Raw genomic sequence first — 23,751 nt, 5'->3', positions numbered from 1 at the left:
GTATGTGGTCAATTTTTGAGAAGGTTCCATGAGCTGCAGAGAAGAAGGTATATTCTTTCCTATTTGGGTGGAATGTTCTATAGATGTCTGTTAAGTCCATTTGCTTCATTACCTCCAATAATTCTCTTAATTCTCTATTAGGTTTCTGTCTGATTGACCTGTCCCTTGGAGAGAGAGGTGTGTTGAAGTCTCCTACTACTAGTGTGTGTGGTTTGATGTCTGCCTTGAGTTCTAGTAATATTTCTTTTACATAAGTAGGTGCTTTTATATTGGGGGCGTATATATTCAGGATTGAGACCTCCTCCTGATGAATTGTTCCTGTTATGAGTATAAAGTGACCGTCTCGGTCTCTTCTGATTGATTTTAGTTTGAAGTCAGTTTTGTTAGAAATTAGTATGGCCACACCTGCTTTTTTCTTAGGACCATTTGCTTGAAACACCTTTTCCCAACCCTTTACTCTGAGTAGGTGCCTGTCTTTGTGGTTGAGATGTGTTTCTTGCAAACAGCAGAATGTTGGATCCTGTTTTCGTATCCAATCTTTTAGCCTGTGCCTTTTTATAGGTGAATTGAGCCCATTAATATTAAGTGATATTAATGACCAGTGGTTGTTTACTCCGGTTATTCTTATTGCTTTTGGTAGTAGAGATTGTCTCCCTTCTTTGAGATGTGCTCGTGAAGGGTCATTAGATGCCTGGGTTATTGTAGGCAGTGTTGGCAGTGTTGGATTCCTTGGGTTGCGATTTTCCTTCTATTACTTTCTGTAGGGCTGGATTTGTGGCTACGTATTGTTTAAATTTGTTCTTATCCTGGAATGTTTTGTTTTCTCCATTGATAATGAATGATAGCTTGGCTGGGTATAGTAGTTTGGGTTTGCATCCATGGTCTCTTAGCTTCTGCAGAACCTCTATCCAGGACCTTCTGGCTTTCATAGTTTCCATCGAGAAGTCAGGTGTAAGTCTGATCGGTTTACCTTTATAAGTTACTTGCCCTTTTTCTTTTGCAGCTCTTAATATTTTTTCTTTAACCTGTATATTTTGTGTTTTGATTATTATATGGCGAGGAGATGTTTTTCTTTGATCCAGTCTGTTTGGTGTTCTGTATGCTTCTTGAATATTTAAGTGAATATCTTTCTTTAAGTTGGGAAAGTTTTCTTCCATAATTTTGTTGAAAATATTTTCTGGGCCTTTGAGCTGTGACTCTTCTCCTTCTTCTATTCCTATTATTCTTAGGTTTGGTTTTTTTATTGTGTCCCATAGTTCCTGAATGTTTTGTGTTGAGAATTTGTTGGCTTTGCTGTTTTCTTTGATCTGTTCGTTTATTTTCTCTATGGTGTCCTCAGCATCTGAGAGTCTTTCTTCTAGCTCTTGTATTCTATTGATTATGCTTGTTTCTGTAGACTCTGCTCGTTGGCCTAGATTTTCCATATCCAGCTGGTCCTCAGTTTGTATTTTCTTCTTTGCCTTCATTTCAGTTTTCAATTCTTGAACTGTTTCCATTACCTGTTTGATGGTTTTTTCTTGGTTTCCCAGGGTATCATGTACGTATTTACTCATTTCTTCAAACTTTTTGTTATACTTCTCATCCATTTCTATAAGGGCATTTTTTACATGTTGTTTAAGGGACTCTATTATCTTCATAAAGTCGATTTTTTCCATTTCTTCTGTGTTAGGTTGTTCAAATACTTCTGTTGTAAGATCATTGGGTTCTGATGTTTTCATGTTGTTTTTCGGATTATTGGGAGAATTCTTGCCTTGGCGCCTGCCCATCTCCTCCTATTGATCCTATCCAATGGGTCCTTTAAAAACCGGATCAGGTTTCCCTGCTGGCCAAGGGCTCCGCTTACAAAATGCCCTCACTCTCTTTCGTGGTTCCTGCTGCAGGCCAAGAACCCTCTCACCCCTCTGAAGGATCTTCAGGACAGGACCAGGCTCCCCTTGTGCCAGTGACCTGGCCAACCAAAGGCCTACCTCTTTGATTCGATTGTAGTAGGGCGATCTGCTCTCCTTATTGCATGCCTGTTCCCGCCGCTTGGGTCTGCCTCTGCGCCGGTCCCTGAAAGCCTCTTCCTGTATGCGGTGTTGCTCCGCCGCGTCCGGCCGCCACCGCTCCGCCGCATCCGGCCGCCGCCGCTCCGCCTCTGTGCGTCCGGCCGCCGCCGCTCCGCCTCTGTGCGTCCGGCCGCCGCCGCTCCGCCTCTGTGCGTCCGGCCGCCGCCGCTCCGCCTCTGTGCGTCCGGCCGCCGCAGCTCCGCCTCTGTGCGTCCGGCTGCCGCCGCTCCGCCTCTGCCTCTGCCTTCTGAGTGCTGGGATTAAAGGTGTGCACCACTATGCTTGGTCTAACACTTCACAAGTTTTGCAGGTAGTACAGAGTATGGTACTGTTACTCAGTTTGAAATATTGAAAAGCTTGCACTGTAATTTAGTCCTTATACTTGTAGTTTAGAAATGGGATTTAAAATTACGAATTTAATATTTATTTTCTGTCACTTTATGATGGATTTCTTTTTAAAAATAATTCTTATTAATTCTTTGAGAATTTCATATAGTGAATTTTGATCATATTCAAATCCAACTCCTTATTTTAGCATTCCTTGGATCCTCTCCTTAACCCCTATCTTCATGTCCTTTTAAAACTTTTATTTAAAACTTTATTTTAAAAAATGTGAATAAAAAAAAATCACACATCAAAAATTATCTAGATCCAAAATTTCAATGAACATCTATATAGTTAGAAGATCCATTCTGAATCTGTGGAACTTCACCCTGGATTTTACATGCTTACTATACAACTTATTCTTATGCATCATTATCATCATCTGCCACCAAAATCAAAAACCCATGACATGTTAGAGCTAGACAAACAACTATCTTTGTTTCATCTTTCAATAACTTGTTAATTGCCAGCCCTAAATTCTTCCTCATCCTCTAATATTTAAACTATTTTATTCCTTTTCTACATGCTATAATGTACTCTCTTAGACATTTATTTTCGAGTATATACACATTATTGGCTTTGTGTTGCATATGAGGGAGATCATGCAGTTCTTTTCTTTCTGAGATTGGATGACCTCACTTAACAGCATACATTCTAAGTCCATTCATTTTCATGCAAACTTTGTGATCACAATTCTCTCTAGAGCTGAATAGTATTCATACACACACACCAAAACTTCATCGCCCATACTCAATCGTTGATGGATAACTAGATGGATTCCGGTTGTTTGCCAAAGTGAATAAATGCTGGCTGTGCCAGTCCACAGCTGGGGTCCAGACCGAACAAAATGCGAACCTGCACTGAGCACCAGCATTCATCTTCCTTTGCTTCCTGAGTGTGGATTTGATGCGATCATCTGCTTCCATCTCCTGCCATGATGCCTGACATGCATGCCTTCCCCAACATCATTAACTGTGTGCCCTTGAAATATAATGCAAAATAAGCCTTTCCCCTGTCAGGAAATGAAAAGAGTAACCAATACAGGGATGCGCCTTAGACCTCAGCAACCCTCTGCCTCCTGTTCCTCTAACTTGTTTCATGGAAAAAGATTTAAAGTCCTCTTTAAAACACAGAATGACTCACTCGGGGAGGGGACAAAGGCTGGGGGCAGCAACAGGAAGGAGGTAGCTATTACATGTATGATGAATGAAGACTGCACGCACGGGCAGGAGGCTAAGACACTGCCTGATTTGAAGACTGCTATATATACTGAGTTGGGGCTGATACTGTTAGCAGACTCTTTAAACTAAAATAGCCTGTGCATTTCTGTAGCAGTCATGGGGGTAGGTTTGTAAAAAGGCTGTCTTAAGACCTCTAGACATTGCCCTTGGATTCAGCCCCTCCAAAAAAGGTTTTCACCTGACCCATATGAAGGCATTACTGTCAGAGGTTTACTGTTGCTTTAACTCTGACTGTCCTCATTTCAATGGCCACACTTTGGTCTAGGTAACTGCAAGGCAGGGGCAGTTAGAAGGAAGTCTTTGGTAAGTTGGCACCACTGACAGGTCTTAAGTCACACCCCCCACCCTCAAGAATATCAGCTTGGACTCTGTATCTTATTTGGTCACAGTGAATGTGGCACATATGATTAACCTAACCCATGAGCTCCTCCTCAGCCCTGCTGGGTGGCTCTTTGGGAAGCTTCTATTATTGTAGGAATAAAAGAAATAGAATGAGAAAAAGAAAGGGGACAGAACAGAAGGGGAAGGTGGCAGAGCCCTTCTGGGTGGCCACCTCTTAAGGGAAATCTATACTTGCTCATATAAATACTACACTAAGTTAGCCAAATCCTCAAATCATATTTGTGCACTTAAAATATCTTTATTTCCAAGTGAAGATGAAGCACAGATGGGGCCATCCATTTTATAACAAAATGAGAAAATCAACACTAAAGCAAACATTTCTGCTAGTCCATAAAAACATTTTTACTTTAATTGATACCAAATAGCATAGATACTTCCAAACGAAGAACACATCAAAGCAGTGAGCATGCTCTGCACTGCGGAGTGTCTAGGAAGCACAGCTTGGGGGAAGAAGCCCACAATGGGCAGACAGCTCCTTCCCAATTGCCATCGTGTCAGCTAAAGCACAACTTCTCACGGCCAACACACAACGACGTTTACCTTCGCATCTTCTCAGGCTATTCCATCAGGATGTCACTCACTATTCAAGAGCAATGTATTTCCATTAGAAATGCTAACACAGACGGTCAAATTTAAATAGAAAGCCACTCAATTCGTGCAGAAAAACTCCGTGTTGTACTCTCCTTAAACACAAGGACCATGTCTCATTCACCTCAGATGATGACCCCACGTGGGAAAATTCCATAACACTTTCCTCCCTAAGGAAGCTAACATTATTAGGAGAAAAAAAAAACATTCTTTCTGTTAAAACTATTGCTGATCCCCCCATATGGCTTGCTTGCCCCCAGGTTTTCTTTGAGATACCAGGCGCCTTTCAGCTTTCAGCATCAGAGTTTGCCACTCATAAGGGCTTTTTTTTTTTTTTTTTTTTTTTTATGTAAAGGAAGAGTTGCTTAGAGCTAGAGACAATTGTAGCTCTTCCAGGGCAGGAGCTAGCACAAGGCCTAATGCACAAAAGACATCAGTGAATGTCTGTTGGATATGCAGATGGCTTAGCATGAACTCAAAATGCGGCTGGAGGTAGCACGAATAATAAAAACCTAGAGGCAGATATTGGGGTTCAATCTGAAAACCAGAAAAGTAAAGCAGCCAGCCACTAGAGAAGTCTCACCTCTACCAAGGCTGGGCAACAGTAGACAAAGCAGACGAAGCAGCTCTCTTCCCTCATTTTATATTTCCTGTAGTGCTGGGATCAAAGACGTAAGTATGACTCCCTAGTGCTGGGATTAAAGGTGTGAGCCACAACCACCTGGATGTGTTTCTGCACTGATCTAGTGTAGCTCAAGGTGGCCTTGGATTCACAGAGATCCATCTGCCTCTGTCTCCCAAATCCTGGGATTAAAGGTGTGCACCACCACTGCCTGACATCTTGGTGGCTTAGCTTTGCCCTTCTGATTTTCAGGCAAGTTTTATTTATTAAAGCATAAATGAAATACCACTATATTACTATAGCTGGGTTTCAGACCTGACCTTCTATAGCATGATGGAAGGCTCCAGGAGAGTGATGAAGTGAAAGGGGAATCAAGACACCAGGACCCATTTCCATTCATCTTTGATTCAAGTAAAAGGATAGAGAATGCTACAAAGCTCCATTAGATTTTTATCACATCGCTACCCGAATGTACCTCTACCAATCACAGTGGGAACCAGAACCTTCCAGATGCCTGGAAAACTCCATTACTCAGATGCTTAGAGCAGTGACAACTACTGATACTGCCAGGTGTGCAGCAGGAAGGATAGAAGGGATTCAATGAGATGTAAACTTTCAAACCTAAACCACTGGGGTACAGGCAACTACAAGCAAGGAATGAAGAATGACAGATTCCAGTCTTCCAGATTTTTCCTACCAGTAAAAGTGAGAAGCTATTCTGCTGGTCAAGTGAGCCTGAGCCGAGCATGTTCTGCTGTTAAAATAGCAGTGATTTAACTGTCAATCTAAACATCTGACGGATGTGACTCTGCTAGAATAGATTCCTTCAGTTCCCAGCTGGCTGTATTACGAGGAGGACCTGTGCCCAATGAAGAAAAGCCACAAGCTTGCTTCCCTGCATGCTGGAAACTCAAGAGCTCCATATGTGCATCCTCTCAAGCTGCTCACATCTTCCCAACCTCCAGGGCCCTCTGCTTTGCTCACTGCTGCTTCTTGCTTACAGTCCATGAAACAATCTCAGAAGCTATTGACAAGAGAGAGCTGGTTCTGAGCTTGGCGTGGTAGCACGCTCTTGTAACCTCAGCAATTGAAAAGGTGAGGACAGCCTGAGATACACAGTAAGACCCTGTCTCAGAAAACTGGGAAGAAGGGCTGGGAAAATGGTCTACCTCTGAAGTGCCCTGGGCAGTGTCCTTGCTTTCCTGACAGGCACAGACAGGGTGATTAAAGAGGGCCCCCCAACCCCATTGTCTATAATTTCATATAGCTCACCATCTGTCACTGTGACAAGGCAAATTCCTTTCCTGAAAGTCTGCTGGCAATTTGCAAATGAGTAGCAACAATTTACAAACACACACACAGAGAGAGAGAGAAAGAGAGAGAGAGAGAGACAGAAAGAGAAAGAGAGAGACAGAAAAAGAGAAAGAGAGAGAGAGACAGAAAAAGAGAAAGAGAGAAAGAGAGACAGAAAAAGAGAGAGAGAAAGAGAGACAGAAAAAGAGAAAGAGAAAGAGGAGAGAGGGGGGAGATAGAAATACAAGTGCATTTTTATGTTAATACAAATTTCATTATTTTCTTCTTTCTGGGTCAGATTAGTGATAGTGAGTATTAAAGTACTTAAAAAAGGGGGCTGTATTGAAATTTACTATGAATTCAGGCTAGCCTCAAACTCATGGAGACTCAAATCTGTCTCCCTAGTTGTAGAACTAAAGGTGTGTGCCACCATGCCTGGCAAGTTCTCAAGTTTTCTGAAAAATGTATGAAAAAAATGCTTAAAAGTTTTATGTAAGCCGGGTGGTGGTGGCGCACGCCTTTAATCCCAGCACTTGGGAGGCAGAGGCAGGCGGATCTCTGTGAGTTCGAGACCAGCCTGGTCTACAAGAGCTAGTTCCAGGACAGGCTCCAAAACCACAGAGAAACCCTGTCTCGAAAAACCAAAAAAAAAAAAAAAAAAAAAAAAAAAAAAAAGTTTTATGTACTAATATTTGGTGTCAAATCAGACAAAACTACTATGTGTTATTGATTTTTAAAAGCACACCCCAGCAAAGACAGGTTTCCCAGCATAGTTCTTTGTGAGTCAAACTATAATATTATTTAGGCCTGGATGGTAGACGTTCTCTGTCTCACAAACAGGGACCGCCATCGTTTCCTTTCTGTGAGTCTCTACTCGTCTCACCTCTGTAACACGGATGGACCATGGGGGAAAGAAAGAAGGGCGTGGAGGAGAGGGAGGAAGGGATGAAGGCAGAAGGAGGAAGCTCCTCACACATCCTCTCTTCCTGGTCAGACATTCTGTGAGTTACTACAAAGGGGGAAGTAACTGCACAGCTCTTTTCAAGTTTGGGGAAAAGACTTTTCTCTGAATTCTTCTACGATTGAGTTACTTATAAAATGTCTCCAGGGTCTGGAGAGTTTGTAGGCCAGAGTATAGTAAGCTGGCAGACAGTAAGGGAACCAGAGGTGAGAAGGTGCGTGATTTCTAGAACTGCTCCATTGATGGCTATGTGCTACGCATGCTGCACTCTTCCTGTGAAATCCTTTGGTCTGAGACTTTTTTTAAAAGGCAGCAGTTTTTAATACTTTGTTCTCATACAAAAAGAAAGGAAAGTTCTTACTAACAAAAAAGAACCCAATTATTTTTGGCTTAAGAAATATCAAACATTTCTGAGCTATAAAATTTTTCTTCTGATGTGGTGTGTGTATGTGTGTGTGTGTGTATGGAAGGAAAAACCATTCTGTGATTTCACACTTTCCCTATTAGGAAGAATCTGGAAAGGTTTAACGCCAATTTTCATCTTTGGAAAAATCCTACCAAAAGAATTCAAACCCAAGAGTGCACACATTGTGTTTCATTAATGTTATTCTTCTCACTCTGTTCAGCCCTGGGGAGTACCACAACCTATTCAACTGCCCTAATGGAGTTAATGAGATCGAATAGAAAGACCCTGTAAGATTTTCTTACATGCCCCTTTGGAATATCTTGTGCCTGTGCTCTATTTTAGAGACCTACTCCTCAACAATAAAATGTACTCATCCTGACTTTACTAATTCACAAACAATAGCACAGTCTAAATGGAATTCAGTAGTTGTACTTGGAAAAACTTCAGCACTGTGATAGGTCTTTATAACTTTGGAACACACCAAGGTGAGATACATGTGAACATATATGATGGTGACGGGTACTTAAAGGCAGGTCAGTGGAGAAATAATAAGCTTTTCAAGGTTATTATGAATAATCCAAAGGAACTAAGTCTTAAACGATACCTTGCATAAAAATTAACTAAATGGGAAATAGACTTGAGTATCAAAGTTAAAATTAAATTTTAAAGAAGAAACTACAAGGGAATGTTTTTGAGGCTTTCTTTATGTTAGGCAAAGATAATTTAGATATGACACCAAATTTATATTCTGTCTAAAAATAATAGTTTTATCATCAAAGTTTAAAACTTTTGATTTGTAAAGAGAATTGAAAGAACAAAATGACAATCACAGTCTGAAAGAAAATATAAAAAAAACCCAATGCCAGATAATGTACTGGTATCCACAAGTTAGAAATAATTCTCAAAACAAATTATAGATAATTCTCAAAACTCAGTAATAAGAGAACAACAGAAAAAGGAAATAAGACTTGAACATACATGCTAGTTTAAAATGTGTGCCAGTGCAAATAAATATGTGAAGAGAGACTCAACATCATCCGTTACCATGGAAACACATACTAAAACAATAATGAGATACTATTGGACATCTATAAAAATGTTAAAAAAAAAAAAACAACAAGAAGAAAACCCTGACAGTGCCAGATGCGGTTGAGACATTCAGAAGTGGAACCATCACACAGACAGACACAGACACTTCAGGGCTATTGGCAGGTTTTATAAGAGGCCCTGTAATTAATCAACAAATCAGTAAAGGTGGATAAAGAATAAAGAATGACATCAGAGCTTGTCTCCTGATCACAGTAAGTGTGCATGTATTTGTGCAGTGCACTCCTGCACACACACAAACATGCACACACAAATATGTGGACATATATATTAGTAATAATACGGGAAAAAATATGGATAAATATACCACAAAATAGAAAGGGATTTTTTTCTAAGAAGTTGGATGATAGGGATTTTATTTTTTATGACTTATCTGTAATAATAATGAAGCCTGAATTGCTTTCATAACAAAAAGTATGATGTAATATATGTCAAACTAAAAGACATGTATATGTTTTCCAATTAAAGCAAAAAATTTAAATTATTTAATGTTAAGCACTTAAAAATGGGTTTTAGCAATAATTTGACACAGAAGACTGACTTTGACTTAGGGTCAGATTTGAGAATGAGGCTGGGTGTGTTCCCTTATATGCTAGCGTTTGCATGTCATTTATGAAGCCAGTCCAGCAGCACATTATAGAGGAATTTGAGGTGGCCAATCAGTAAGCGCCTGCCAAGTTAAAAAGAATGTTCTTCTATTACCAGTGCAATAATGGGACATTTTACACAAGAATCCTTATGTGTAGATTAAAAGAAAGTTTAAGAAAGCCTATATTTTAGAAGTTAATGAATGAAAACAAGTTAATTTTTATTTCAGAGCAAATCAAATGTGGGATTATAACAATAAAGAAGGCACAATGCATTAAAATACTACACTAATCATTAAAAGTTATCTATGAAAAAACTTTTGACATCATTAAATCCTAACAATATGCTGAAAGACTGGAAACTAAAAATATAAAACAATGTTCTATACAGCAAATGAAAAATGCAAACCAGTGTAAAACATGCCTGTACTCATGGCTCACGGAAAGGCTGTCTTTTCACAGAGAAATGTCTGCTCACTGTAAAGCACACATGTCCACTGTAGGCCAGGCTAAGGGAAGAGATCTGGGACAAACATGACAACAATCCAGCAGGAGACTGTCACAGCCCAAGTAAACCCTGGGAAACACAGAGCTTGGATATTTTCTTGGAACATTACACCTCACTGTAAGCCAGAATATAGAAATGTTATGAAGATTGTATTCAGTGAAAATAAAATGGTTTTTGCCATGGATTTTTGAAAGAGTGCTGGCCAACATTAGACTGTAAATGTAATACTTTTTGAAAATTAATTGGGAACATAAACTGACTCTAGAAGATCCGCATGTTTCCCAGAATTTTCCTTAATAAGAACAATATGTGGAGAAGATACTTCTGAAAAGAAAATGAATACAAGTCTAGAAAAGCGGGATTTTCTGATTCACTAAGTTATTGACTGGCACCCGCTGGAGTCTCTGTCTGTGCCATAGGCAAATCCTTTCATGAACCGAAGAGGACTACATGGAGCAGCCATCTCCGTAGATGACTTCGCCTTACCTTGGCTCAGCCTTGACTGTAAAAGCAACAGCATTTTCTCAGATATTTTCAGATTGATAATTGGGCTCCTGTATATTACTTTACAGATGTTCGAGCATTCTCAGAAGGGCTCATTCTCAGTCACTCTCACTGTAACAGTCTGGTTTTGATGAGAAGTAGATTTACAAGGAGAGTTTGCATAGCAGTGAAGCCTCTGCTGACGCCCGTGAGCCCTCCCACTTGGAATTCACTGCATGCATGATAGGACAGTGAGAAATACACACACACACACACACACACACACACACACACACACACACAGTATATGTTACAAGGGTAACTGCAAGAGTATTGGGTGAGGATGATAACAGCAAGGTGATAATACCACATACACACGCAGACACACACACACATAAATACACACCACACATTTTCCCCATGTACCCCACAGGCACACACACCACATACACGTGTACTTGCACACACACACACACCACACATTATCCCCATTATCCCCCCCACACACACACCACACACACACACACACACACACACACACACACACACACACATCCCCCTATGCACTTCCCCCACATGTGCAATGCACCCCCACCCACCATTTTAATGGTAAGGAAAATCCTATGGATTCTCAAGGTACTGTGATTGAAATTCAACTATTTTTCCTTCTATACCTCAACTTCATAAGAAGAGGTTCCTTCAAACCAATTTAATTTCCTAGAATGCAACAAAGTAAAAAATGCAATGCATGACCTGTGAGTCTGTGGTTTCATCCTGAGAGTTTTGCAGCTCTTGAGAAGTATATCGATACAGAAAACACAGAAACATACTGGCTGCTTTGGTCTAGGATCTGACTGAAAATATCTGCGAGGGTTTGAAGCTGCAGGATGCTCAACACCTCTGGTCTTCAGGTCTCTGATCTTGTTACCCTCCCACCTCCTGGCAGTGTCAGGTTAATGGCCCCCACATGGCCAGTGGCTGTCCTTGTTTAGTCTGAAATCTTAATAATTTTGAGAAGAGTTCTACCAGCAATGAAATGAGAACTAACCTTGAAAGCGGTTGAAAAATTCTAAAATTGTTGATATAAAATCTTTTGCAACCTTGACAAAGCCCTTGCTAAATTAGACAACTGCCCAGTTTTAGATGTTTGCTTGCTTTCCTATTTGGGAAGTGGGGTGCAGAAAACCATGGGGACTATTTAATCTGTAAGTCGACTACCAGACATATGCTCTGCGTATTTTCATAAAGACTTTTATTATGTTGGTCCTTAAGCAGCATATTCGTGCCAGATGGGTGAACTGGAATATAAAACACATCTCAGAAGAAGCTATTATTGGGTCAGTAGTATGCTAATTAAAAGGGCTTATGCAACCATCTGTGAGACCCCCAATGGCAAAGGCTTATTTCTAGACCTTCAGTGTGGCTGCACCCTATATAACCTATTATATGTATGGGTGCCTGAGAAATTATCATTGTTGGTACTGGGGAAAGGGGGGGTGGCAAATCTGCTCCATTCACAATGTGTTTTAGGCTTGGTAGGGATTTGCAATCACTGCATGACTTGGTAGACTCAGCTTTATGGTCAAATTTCTGTAACAATTCTCTGCAAGTTACATCACTACCTTGCTACATTTATAGATATATCACCCGTGAGCACAGTAAAATGGCATTTAAATCAGGAGATAAAACATATGGTGTGAACCACCAAGAGAGTAGTTTGTATACCCAAGTACCAAAGTTGAGGGCATTATAAGAATAGCATTGGGTGAGGAGACATGCAACAAATGAACCCCTCTGTACCTGTGGGTGAGGGTTAGTTTGATGTTGGCCTCAGGAAATATGTGAATGGATGCTTCAAATACTTATTCATCATTGTAGGTACTAAGAGTTTGCTCTTTATCCAGCCCTATTTTCCAGGCCTTACAGGCTCTACATTTTATTATTTGCTATTCCTATTAATTTTATTTTTATATTTGTCCTCATTTTTAATATTAATTTATTTTTTTAAAAAACTATCTTTTCTCATTTCACATACCAATCCCAGTTCCCACTCCCTCCCATCCCCTCCCATTCCCTTCACCTTCCTCCCCATCCCGCTCCCATCTACTCCTCAGAGACTTCCCATGGAAAGTCAACAAAGTCTAGCACATTGCTTTGAGACCAATGCCATCCCCCACTATATCTAGGCTGAGCAAGGTATCTCTCCAAAGAGAATGGGTTCCAAAAAGCCAATACATGCAGTAGGGATAAATCCTGCGCTCACTACCAGTGGCCCCACAGACAACCCCAGCCATATAACTGTCACTCACATTCAGAGGGCCTAGTTTTGTCCTATGCTGGTTCCTTTGCTATCAGGCCAGAATTGGTGGGCTTTCATTAGCTCAGGTAAGCTGTTTTAGTGGGTGTTCCCATCGTGGCCTTGACCCCTCTGCTCATATTCTCACTCCTCCCACTCTTCAACTGGGCTTTGGGAGCTCAGCCCAGGGCTCTGCTATGGATCTCTGCCTCTGCTTCCATCAGTTTCTGGATGAAGGATCTATGGCTTGTCCTCCATTTTAGTACAACAATGTGGCTCATAAATATTCCACTTTGTTAAGACAAGTGGAGGGACAAAAAGGCTCTGTTGTGGAGATAAAGCACGTGTCAGGTACACTCGGGAGCTAGTCTTGTGGGTCAGAATCAAACATATCCAGCTCTGCTGGGCTGACAAAGTCATTCTTGATGGGGACGCTTAGATGATTTTCTTCCCACTCTGTGTTATGGAAGTCCTAATCCCCCAGCCCGGATCTGGAAATGCATAAACTCACTGCTCTGGCCTCAAGAATTCAGTGTCACAGACTTCATTTCCATATGGGAAACACACGGCTTCTTCTTAAAACGTCAATCACATGCTCTCACAATTCGAGGTCTTCATTTCTGTGGCTAAACTCAGCTAAAGCTAAACAGTGGGGCTGGATCTTGGGTCTGACTTATCTTGGTCCAATAAGTCATGCTCTTTAGCTTTCTTGAATCGAGAAAGAAGAGAAATGAACATTAGGCTTCCCTGAAACTAGGATTTTAAGGCAAGACCCAATATCTAAATAAGCAAAGCAATATGTCCAGAAAAACGTACATAGAAAAGTTCTGGCTTCAGATAAACACCCTGTAAAACCACCTTCATTTATGAAGTCAGTTTCACCTTTATTTTGTCCCAGCCCACTTTCCCTAGCAGAATGTTTTGATTTTATCCCACGCTCCTCTATTCATGCAAACAGGGCCAACAGGGGCCCTCAATCACTCCGCTGACCTTTGTTCTCAGAGCAGCCGCCTAGGTTTCCTTTAGGGACTCAATGCTTGCTATCAAAATGAGACCCCTGGTTTGTCACAGCGAGAGGGATAGGGGCTTCCTCCAGCTTTTGGTCATCTGGACATCATAAGTTAGAACAGTTGTGGGGCCACAGGGACCCTTTCTGAAAGAAACCTGATCACTTCACCATTTGTAACCAAGGCAGCATACGTGACTATCAACAAACACTATGATATCATGCATTAGCCCAGTGACTTGTTGTTAAATAAGGGAAGGCGGCTAGGGAACCACCTCAGTAGGACTTTACTTCAAAACGCTGGAGGCAGCCGCTGATCAGATGAAACCAAGCACGGCACCACGAGGAGCCATCAAACGAAGCCCCCGTCAGTGAAGAGTGAAGTCAGAGGGATGGCTTCCAGCCAAAGGAACTCAGGAAGCAGATGGCAGCCAAATTAAAGTGTCACGATTAGGCTAGAGATCTCAGGTGGCTGTCAACTGGCAAATACAAATGCATCAGGAGGACTGAGCGTTGAGAGAAGAAGGCAGCCATACACAGCTCTAAACGACTGCTGCCGAACTCCATGCCTGTGTAAATAAAAATTAAGTCAAACAGAAACCGAAACAATAATAAGCATCTGGAAGAAAATGCCTAGCTAATTATAACAGAACATGAGGACTGGGGCAGGAGAAGGACGTCACCGCACTGAGCCTTACCGTGCCGAATAAACAAAAAGCAATGAGCACGGCACCATTATTTTCAGTATCCTTCCATGTTTGAGTATTACGTATATTATATATGCACAAAATAAAATTTAAAAAAAGGCTTTCTTAGGGCACATGCCCAAATTTTCAGTGGTAATTTGGAGTGAAAAGGAATCATTTGGGTCCTTTTACATTATTTATGCTCTTAAAACTTGAATTTTTTTTGAAAATACTTCAAAAAAAGAGAATTGAGACATATTCCAAAATAATAAAAATTTCCAAAAACATTTGCAAAGCCCAGAATGTCTCTTATTTTTGGACACTGACATGCTGATTACATACACTGTATTGATAAGCAAAATATTTCAAAATAAATTACAAAGTGGCAGTTCTGGCCAAACTCCTTTGAGAAAGGAATCACCCTTGACTGCCTTCAAGAAGCACAGTTAGTGGACAGCCTCCACGGGTCAGAATGATGTCACAGGAGAAGGGTCTCTCCTCCTTTACTCAAGGACCTAAGGAAGTTTTTGTCCTTCCAGTTCTGTCCCGGTATACTCCCTAGGGACCCAAGCAACACAGACAAAGGTCTTTGTATGTCTACACATGCCACAAGCCCTCTTCTTCCTCTAGCCTCTGATCTCTGCCTCCACCCTGGAAGTTAGTGATTAATTCCTTCAGTATAGCAAGAGTGGTAGAAAAGTCTTAGTCTTACTTTTCCTTCTTGAATATACTTTCCAACTTTAACAAAGCACCCTCGGGGACACCCAGGACTAATATCACAAGGGACTGTCGTACATACCGCTAGTCTGGCTGCCCACAGTGAGTCTATTGGGAGTTCAGGGTATTTCTTACTGCTGTGCTTTCCTTTTTGACAGCTCAGAAGCTGTGCTCAACCGACTCCTCACCCTAGCTTCCTGAAGAGCAAGCGTTGCCTTGGGTCTGTGGTAAACCTGTTACCCCACAACTTATAGCCCCAAATATTTGACCAGTATTAGGCTACACATAAACAACGCCGTGCAATAAGAGGTCAAATAATACACCTGTTGTCTGCGTCAGGGGACAACAGCAGGAATAGCCTGTGCTCTTGCAGCAGTGTGAAAGCTCCACCACACCTCACAGAAAAAGCACAAGCCCCACAAATACTCTCTGTACCAAGGTTTACAAGGCCATGGCTTATTGATAGCAGCTCCTCCCCTGGACATCATTAGCTTTTGTTTTATACTGTAGCCTTTCACTTATTGACATTTAATGAAATATAGTAGTCGTATTTGCTTTCCTGGTCCATGGGACCTTGTGGGTAAGAACACTTCACTTATCAACACCATTTGTATTTTGTTACTTGCAATTCACCATCACATGAGAGATAATATGTCTCTTAACAGACATTAAATCCAGTTTTCAAGATCACCCTGTGGGTAGAGCACTTGTTGTGCAAGGCTGACAATTTGAATTTGATTGCTGGGATCCATATATAGGTGGGAGGAGAGAACTGACTCAAGGAGTTATTCCTGACCTTGACACATGTACCATGGCAACCATGTATACACCTGCACATCACACAAACACATGAACTTGTCATATATACACAAGTATATGTAAATAAATAATAAATCATCAAAGTTTCATTTGGATGGTTTGTAGCATTACTATGTATCCAGAATATAGTTCTCACTTTCTGTATGATGAAACAAACTTAGAATTACATTATTTCTAAAATTTTCTTATAAAACTAGATGGATTCTTCTATTCTGCCAAACAACCTATTGTACTTTGTGCATACAGCACATATATAGTGAATGTTCCAATGTTTATTGGATGACCACATAAATTAATGTTTTTATACTTGAACTTGGAAGGTCATACTAGTAGTTTGTATCTAACTTAAGTTCCATTGACTAAGAAGGATGTTAATATGCTCTGAGATGTTCTCATAGTTATCTAACTTCTTAAAATACAAATGTTTACTAACTATCCAAAGAATGTTTAAAAAATTCACAGCTGTTTAGAGCTGGGGTGTCTCTCAGAGATCATTTAGTGGACCACTACATTTTATTTTATTTTATTTTTTTCAATTTATGCAAAATTCATTTTAGACTGAATAACTTCATTTTTTTCCTTTACAGCACAGCTACACATACATATAACACCACTTTTAATTATACATCTTAATATTGTCCTAATATTCTTCTCTTATTATCCCTCTTTCTTTCATTTTGGTCCACAAAGAAATAGACAAACTATTTTTTTTACTTTTTAATGCCTAGTATGTTTGAATATTAGAAATTTTATAATTTCTATTATTCAGATCACTACATTTTAAAGACGAGCAAAAATGTAACACCCCAATCCGAAATTCATATGCAGCCACTAGACAGGCAAATAGGCCCCTTGATTTCCAGTTCAGTTTGTACTTTTCTCCTATAAAGAGGCTAAGGATCCATCCACAGTTAAAACAGTTTTAGTAGCCAGGCCATGGTGGTGCATGCCTTTAATCCCAGCACTTGGGAGGCAGAGGCAGGCAGATCTCTGGGAGTTCGAGGCCAGCCTGGTCTACAGAGAAAGTTCCAGGACACCCAGATCTCTATGGAAAGGGGAAATAGAAGAGATTTCATGAGTGGATTGTGAGCAGGTGGGAATGGGAGCATGAGTCAGGTTGGGAGGAATGGAGGGGAGAGTACTGAAAGAGACTACTGGAAAGGGAGGCACCTCGGGGTCAGACAGAAACCTGGCACAAGGGAATCTCACAGGAATCTGCAAGGATGACCACAGTCAAGACTCCTAGCTGTAGCAGATATGTAGCCTGAACTCGCTATCTTCTGTGACCAGGCAAAACTTCAAGTGGAGTTAAAACAGTTTTAGTTAGGGACTGGGACACCAACCCAGCCACATAACCTTTGACCTACAGTCTGTCCTGCCTTTTGGATGTGCTGGGGTAAGGGTGAACTAGAGATTGAGAAAGTGGCCAAACTGGTCTAACCTAAAACCCATGTTGGGAGAATAAGCCCTTGCTGACACTGCCCAGAGCACCACTGGCTGGCTAAGTCAGAGACCCAGAATAGGACCAAACATACACTTGTGCAATAGTGGCACAAGTGTTACAGGAGTGACCGAACACTTGTTTTGATTTGAGGCCTACTTCATGAGATGGAACTCATACTCGACACTGCAGAGGTGGTCAGGGTCCTGAGATCATGCAGATTGTGGGTCCAGGGGAAAACCTATTACTATTACTCTGCTAAAGCAATAAAATGACTCCTAATAACATACTGCTCTATCCATAGATCAGTGCCTAACTAAACCCACGGCAGAGAAGCTTCTTTCCTGAAGTAGCAGGAAATTAACACAGAGACCTATAATTGGATAATATACAGAGAGTGAGAGATTATGAAGTACTCAGTGATTAATAGAATGCTGCTGTTGTTTGTATCAAATTCCTTCTCTTAAGGTTCAAGTATCCACTCAGATGAGAAGATACAAAGATTATAAGGGCCAAAGAGGATGGGTCACTCCCCAGAACAGTGTCTTCTAGATTCAACATTACTGACATATAAATGAACTCAGAGACTATGGCAGAATGCATGGGGCCTGCACAGGTTCAAGTCAAACAAGGTTCTAGCACTAGAGGGGGAAGTGAATATGGGCTCTCACCCCCGACCAAGAATCTCTTTCCAATGAAGTCTCAATGGCTATATTAGCCACACTTTCAGGCAGGTCCCAGCCTCAGGATTAGATGGCCAATACAAAATGAACTAAATGCTTTTTTGTTAACTTTTTTTTCATTTTGTTTAATTTTGAATTTTTTTTTGTCTTATTGGTATTTTGCTTCTTTATTTTGATTTTTGCTTTGTGGGATTTTTGTGTTTCTTGTTTTTTGTTTGTTTCTTTCTTTTTTAAACAAGAGAGAGAAAAGAACATGAAGTTGGATGAGTACGAAGGTAAGAAAGATCTGGATGGAAATGGGGGAGGGGAAGGCACGATCAGAATATACTGTATGAAAAACTTCAATAAAAAGGACATTCATCTTAGAGATTATTTTTCAGTTTGAATAGTAAATCAGGTAAAGACTGATAATTGGAAACTATGCACAATAGACTAAGTCTAATAGAATGTAGTGCCTGACCTTAAACCTAGCCTGTTTAGTTGGACACAAAAGTGCCATGGGTTTATTTCCACGTGAAAAGCATTTTCTTCTGGAAAACAAACTTAACCTGTGAGCCTGATTTGTCAGAAAGGGACAATGGCATGAACATGATGCTAACTTCTGTCCAGTGTTGCCACTATTAAGTGGCAGGTAAACTCAGGTCTTCAGGGGGTGCCTGAGAAGGAGTGCTCACTGATCCTGGGCACAGATTATCAGCAGTCACAGCAACGACAACAACTATGACACGCATACATACACATGCACATACAACGTGCCACATGCTGGGCTATGCACTTTCCATAGTTGGAACATGAACACACAGCAGCTGTGTATATTCCACAAGTCCTTCCCAAGACTGAGTCTTTCTACTATGGATGGGGACTGGGGTTGAGATGGCCCTCCTCTCTATTGGCAGCTAATGTTTTCCATGGGGTGGGGATTGTCTTTTCTTCAGTGATGTGCCCACCGGTAGGTTTCCCATGCTCCAGCAAATAACTGCCTGCCTGTGCTTATGTAAGCAACTCTAATTAAATGCAGTATATTAAAAAAAAATACAAGGAAGTAGGAGGGTGGGAGAAGGGGGTCAGCAGGAGTGGGAGGGAGGGGAGAAAAATAGCATGCAAAATGGTTTATTCACAGCAATTCCCAGCCGAACGCCCTGCCAGTGGTGGGGAATGGGTTACTTCATTGTTACATTTTCTTTCAGCTCTCTGAAAATTTCCTTTAGGATTTTAAATTTTTAAAAATTATTCTTCAGTTGATGAGAATTCTTTTGGACATTCCTCACCCAGCAAATATTTATTTACTTCTTCTATAGTTTATGGTGGACAGAAAGGAAAACCTCAAAGTTACTCAGACACGTGGACCTACGTACAACATGCTCTGCACACACAGCTGGATGATGAGGGAAGCCAAGGTTTCTAAGTCTGGGTTTGGTACTATTTCCATGAACACTTCTGAAAAAGAACATAGCCCATCAAAGTCCTTCCGAGTACTGAAAATAATCTCGACTTTCCTTTTCAATATGGGAATCAGACCCACGGTCTTGCACACGTCACACAAGTTGCCCTAGTACTGAGTGACATGCCCAGTCCTGAGAAGTAAGATCATAGAGGAGACATCTTATCCCCCCTGATAATGCAGGAGAAACGGGGCGCTGATTAAATGTTTTCAGAATGACATAAGTGGGAGGCAGAGGCACTGTGTCCTATTAGCTCTGATGAAGTGGCAGCCCAACTTCACCGCCACAGTCCAGCCAACCAGCTGATGTGATTAACTGAACCAAGCAGATAGCACAGAGGCCATGAGGAACACTTCACCATGACAAAGAACGCAGAACTGAATTTTTAAAAATATTTTTTTTTTCAACAGCATAGATAGCATCTCTGTCTGGAACTGAAAAGACACTAGTACATTAGAGCCTGGGAGCTTTGCACATAGTGTGGAAGGCTACGGGGGAAGAACAGAACTCGGGAAAAAGCTGCGTGGCCACACATCTACTCCCCACCTTGAAGTTGGGCTTTTATAAAACATGGGGACAACTTGTCGTGGCTGAGCTGACAAACCTCAATAGTTTTGTACCCTAATTCTTTTATCTCTGTGGCCTAGCAGACCCTGGCCATCTGATTTTGTCCTTTCTGCCTTCTGGGATTTAGTCATGCTTTCTTTAATTGCTATAACTATGGTGCCCTTCTTGGTCCCTCTGAAACCTGCCTACTTCTGTGTTAATAGTGTCACAGGCTGGGGACTAGACCTCAGGGGACACTACAGCACTGGGGAACAGTGACCCTGTGCCCCTTTAGTGAGGTCTCCCCTGCTTCCCCAGGCTGAGCCAGGAGCCTATCTGTTCCCCTGGGTATTTTCATCATTCACAAAATTCATGACAAACAGCATTTAGTGGTTTTGGTGGCTTTATGAGCTTGCTTTCCCAATAGACTAAAAGGTTCATAAGAATGGAATCTTGTATTATCTAGCAGTTAATTTAATACAGGATTAACTTAGTGCCTTGCATGGTATCCACAGCATTGGCTGCACTTGCAAATCCCCACAGTATAGCACATAATAGGTAACAAGAGGACATTAATGTGTGTCTACCATAAGGAAGCTACCTGCTTTGGAGCATAAGAAGTCAAACACAGGCAAAGCAAACATCAAAATGAATGTCCTAGACTGATGGACAGAAGGCTCAATGGTTAAAAACACTGGCTACTCTTGTAGGAAACTTGGGTGCTGTTCCCAGGACCTACATGGTGGCTCACAACTGTTTGTAACTCCAGTTCCAGTGGATACAACACCCTCTTCTGACCTCTGCAGGCACAGCACACATGTGAGTCACACACATACATACATGCAGACAAAACACTCATGCACATAAATAAACCTTAAAAAGAACAGATATTAAAATTAAGTCTAGTTTTAAAGTTAAAACTTTAAAGAAAAAGTTTAACAGGTTAACATGAAAGAAAAAGCAATGCCAATCATTAGAGGATTTTCTTTTTTAATAATTTTTAAAGATTTATTTATCTTATGTATGAGTGCTCTATCTGCATGTATAACCTTATGCCGGAAGAGGGCATCAGATCCCACTATAGATGGTTGTGTGGCACAATAAGATTGCTGAGAACTTAGGACCTCTGGAAGAGCAGTTTTTAACCTCTGAGTCATCTCTCCAGCCCCTCATTGGAGGGTTTTCACTTTCAGGTGTAGTGTGTAAGCTGGGACATGCACAACCAAAGCAATAAAAGTCAATTACAGTACCTAGATGTTGTGGGAACATGTGTACACTGGAACATGTGTCTCTGCTCCTCTGACTGGCCAATAGTTAGGTAGGAGATGTGAAGCGGGAGTTCTGGGCAGAGAGAGAACTCAGGATGAATCTAGGCCCAGGAGGGAGACACCAGTGAGAAGTGAACGGAGTCAAACGTGCCGAATGGAGGAGAGGTAAAGAACCACGTGGCAGAACATATATTTAAAAAAAAAAACAGGTTAATTAAAGTTATAAGAGCTAGTTGGGAGCAAGCCTAGGCTAAAGGCAAGCTTTCATAATTAATAATGAGTCTCTGTGTCGTTACTGGGAAGCTGGCAGTCCCAAAGACAGTCCGACAAGAAAGTCAGGCTGCACCCAACACTTCTTCAGCACTTTCTGCTGCTGAGGCAATTTGGAGCTGCTCCCTGAGGGATTGCCATCATTCGTTCTACATGTGGGGAAACTGATGCTCCAAAGGGTACCATGAGAGAAGTCGCAACCATGGGATGCGGCAGTGTTCAGATACCAAGCTGGGTCTGTGAGATTGCCGAGCCTGACCATGACCAGATTCTAACCCAGGCCAATGAGACTCCAGAGCCTGAGGCAGTGAGACTGGGGCCAATCAAAGTCCCAAAGACTTCCTTGGAAACTCACACCACTGTGGGTGAGAGGCAGAAGCACTCTGGGCTGGCCTCTCTGGGTCTACCCTTCAGCATGTCAGCTTCACAGTTGCTGGGGGCTGTTCTTGGGAAAGAGGAGCTGCTGGTGCTAGGGGGTTGAAAAGCAGCCTTAAACAGGCCTAAAACAAGGACATATGGTGCTGTGTGGTGGCTGTGGTGATTTCCTGTAAGATATTCATCATCACCCACTAAAATGAATAGAACCACCCAGAACCCACAGGCTAACAGATCTGAAAAAATAGCTAAAACAGCTACCATAGCTTAGAGAGGGAGGGAGGGAGGGATAGGAAGAGGGAGGGAGAAGGGAGGAAGAGAGAGAGAAGAAGAAAGAGAAAGAGAGGAGGGAGGGAGGGAGGGAGGAAGTGTGCCAGGTCTCACCAGCCTATTGACAGACATATAAGTCTTGCAGCAACCTACAACAAACACGTTGTTCTTGCAAGCGCCCTGTACACCATATGTCTTCTGGCTTATTTTGAGCAATTCTTGGACACAGTATACTTAGTGGCTTCCTAAGGTTTTGGCATTTGAGTGTATACCCATTAGCTTGGCATCTCCTCCACTGGCTTCAGCATCAGTCACTACTCTGCCCAGAGCAGACCACCCTTGATATACCCGCCAGCCCTGTGACTGCTTCATGTGGTTCTCCCATTCCCGGCACTTTCCTAGGAAGGGGGAGAGCTGAAGTACCCCAAAGAGCATGTGTATCCCTGGCACTGGAGCCAAAGTATGTGGCCAGACTTTCATGCCACTCCTCAGGGTTCCTTCCAAAACTAACATTTCCAGGGTGTCCTGGTGCTCTGTAGTAATGCAGCTAATTTTTTTCCAGGTCATAAGGGAAGGCAAATAGACACATTTTTTTTTTTTACATTGACAGGCCTAAAAACTAACAATGCATTGCCTGTGCTATATAATGGGCCCTTGTATTTTTACAGCTAAACTGCATTAAAATACAGCCAGTGGACCTAAACTAAATCAATTTAATGACCTCAGGTGAGGACCCCAGGGCTGTCCAATCTTAAAGCAAGTCCCTACCCTTCGATGTCAGCTGCAGGGTAGGGTCCCTCTGACATCTCTACAATATTGATGAAATGTGTGTGCTTTTTCTTCTAAAGAAAAAACAACTCTTGCACTTGGGGTACATTTTGCACAGAAATGTTAATTCTGTTTCATTCTTAACAAACAGGTTGGCATCTGTATATTTTTAGGTATCATGCAATTAGATAACAGAATTAAGAATGTTGGGTAATTACCCACTCTGAGGAGTGGCTGGGGGGTTGGGTGGGGAGAAGTGAGGAACAGGAGATGGGGAGGGAGGGGGAACTGGGATTGGCATGTAAAATGAAAATAAAATAATACAAATAGGGGACAAAGAACGTTGGGTAATTTGTTTTAAATAGTGTAAACTGCCACGCCAAGCTAGAACCTAGACTGGGTTTTTTTTTTTTATAATAATTTGTATACTGTGCAGCTTCCTTCATAGCTACCAAAGTTTGGGCTCCATCTCCCATAGTTTTATGGTATTTATATATTGTAACACTGTATGAAAGGGTGAGAAGAAAGGGCACT

General features: G+C 41.5%; 1 protein-coding gene across 1 annotated transcript in view; it reads right to left on the bottom strand.

Moving 5' to 3' along the window:
- Scfd2 (sec1 family domain containing 2) overlaps positions 1-23,751 on the bottom strand; it is a 352,858-nt gene that overhangs the window by 129,738 nt on the left and 199,369 nt on the right. The gene's annotated exons all lie outside the window — the stretch shown is intronic.

The sequence above is a fragment of the Microtus oregoni genome, unplaced genomic scaffold (assembly GCF_018167655.1).
Source record: "Microtus oregoni isolate MIOR12 unplaced genomic scaffold, Mior012 000021F_ref0000039, whole genome shotgun sequence".
NCBI classification, from domain to species: Eukaryota; Metazoa; Chordata; class Mammalia; order Rodentia; family Cricetidae; genus Microtus; species Microtus oregoni.
Note: the sequence above shows the minus strand (reverse complement) of the source record. Positions and strands in the feature narration are given on the sequence as shown.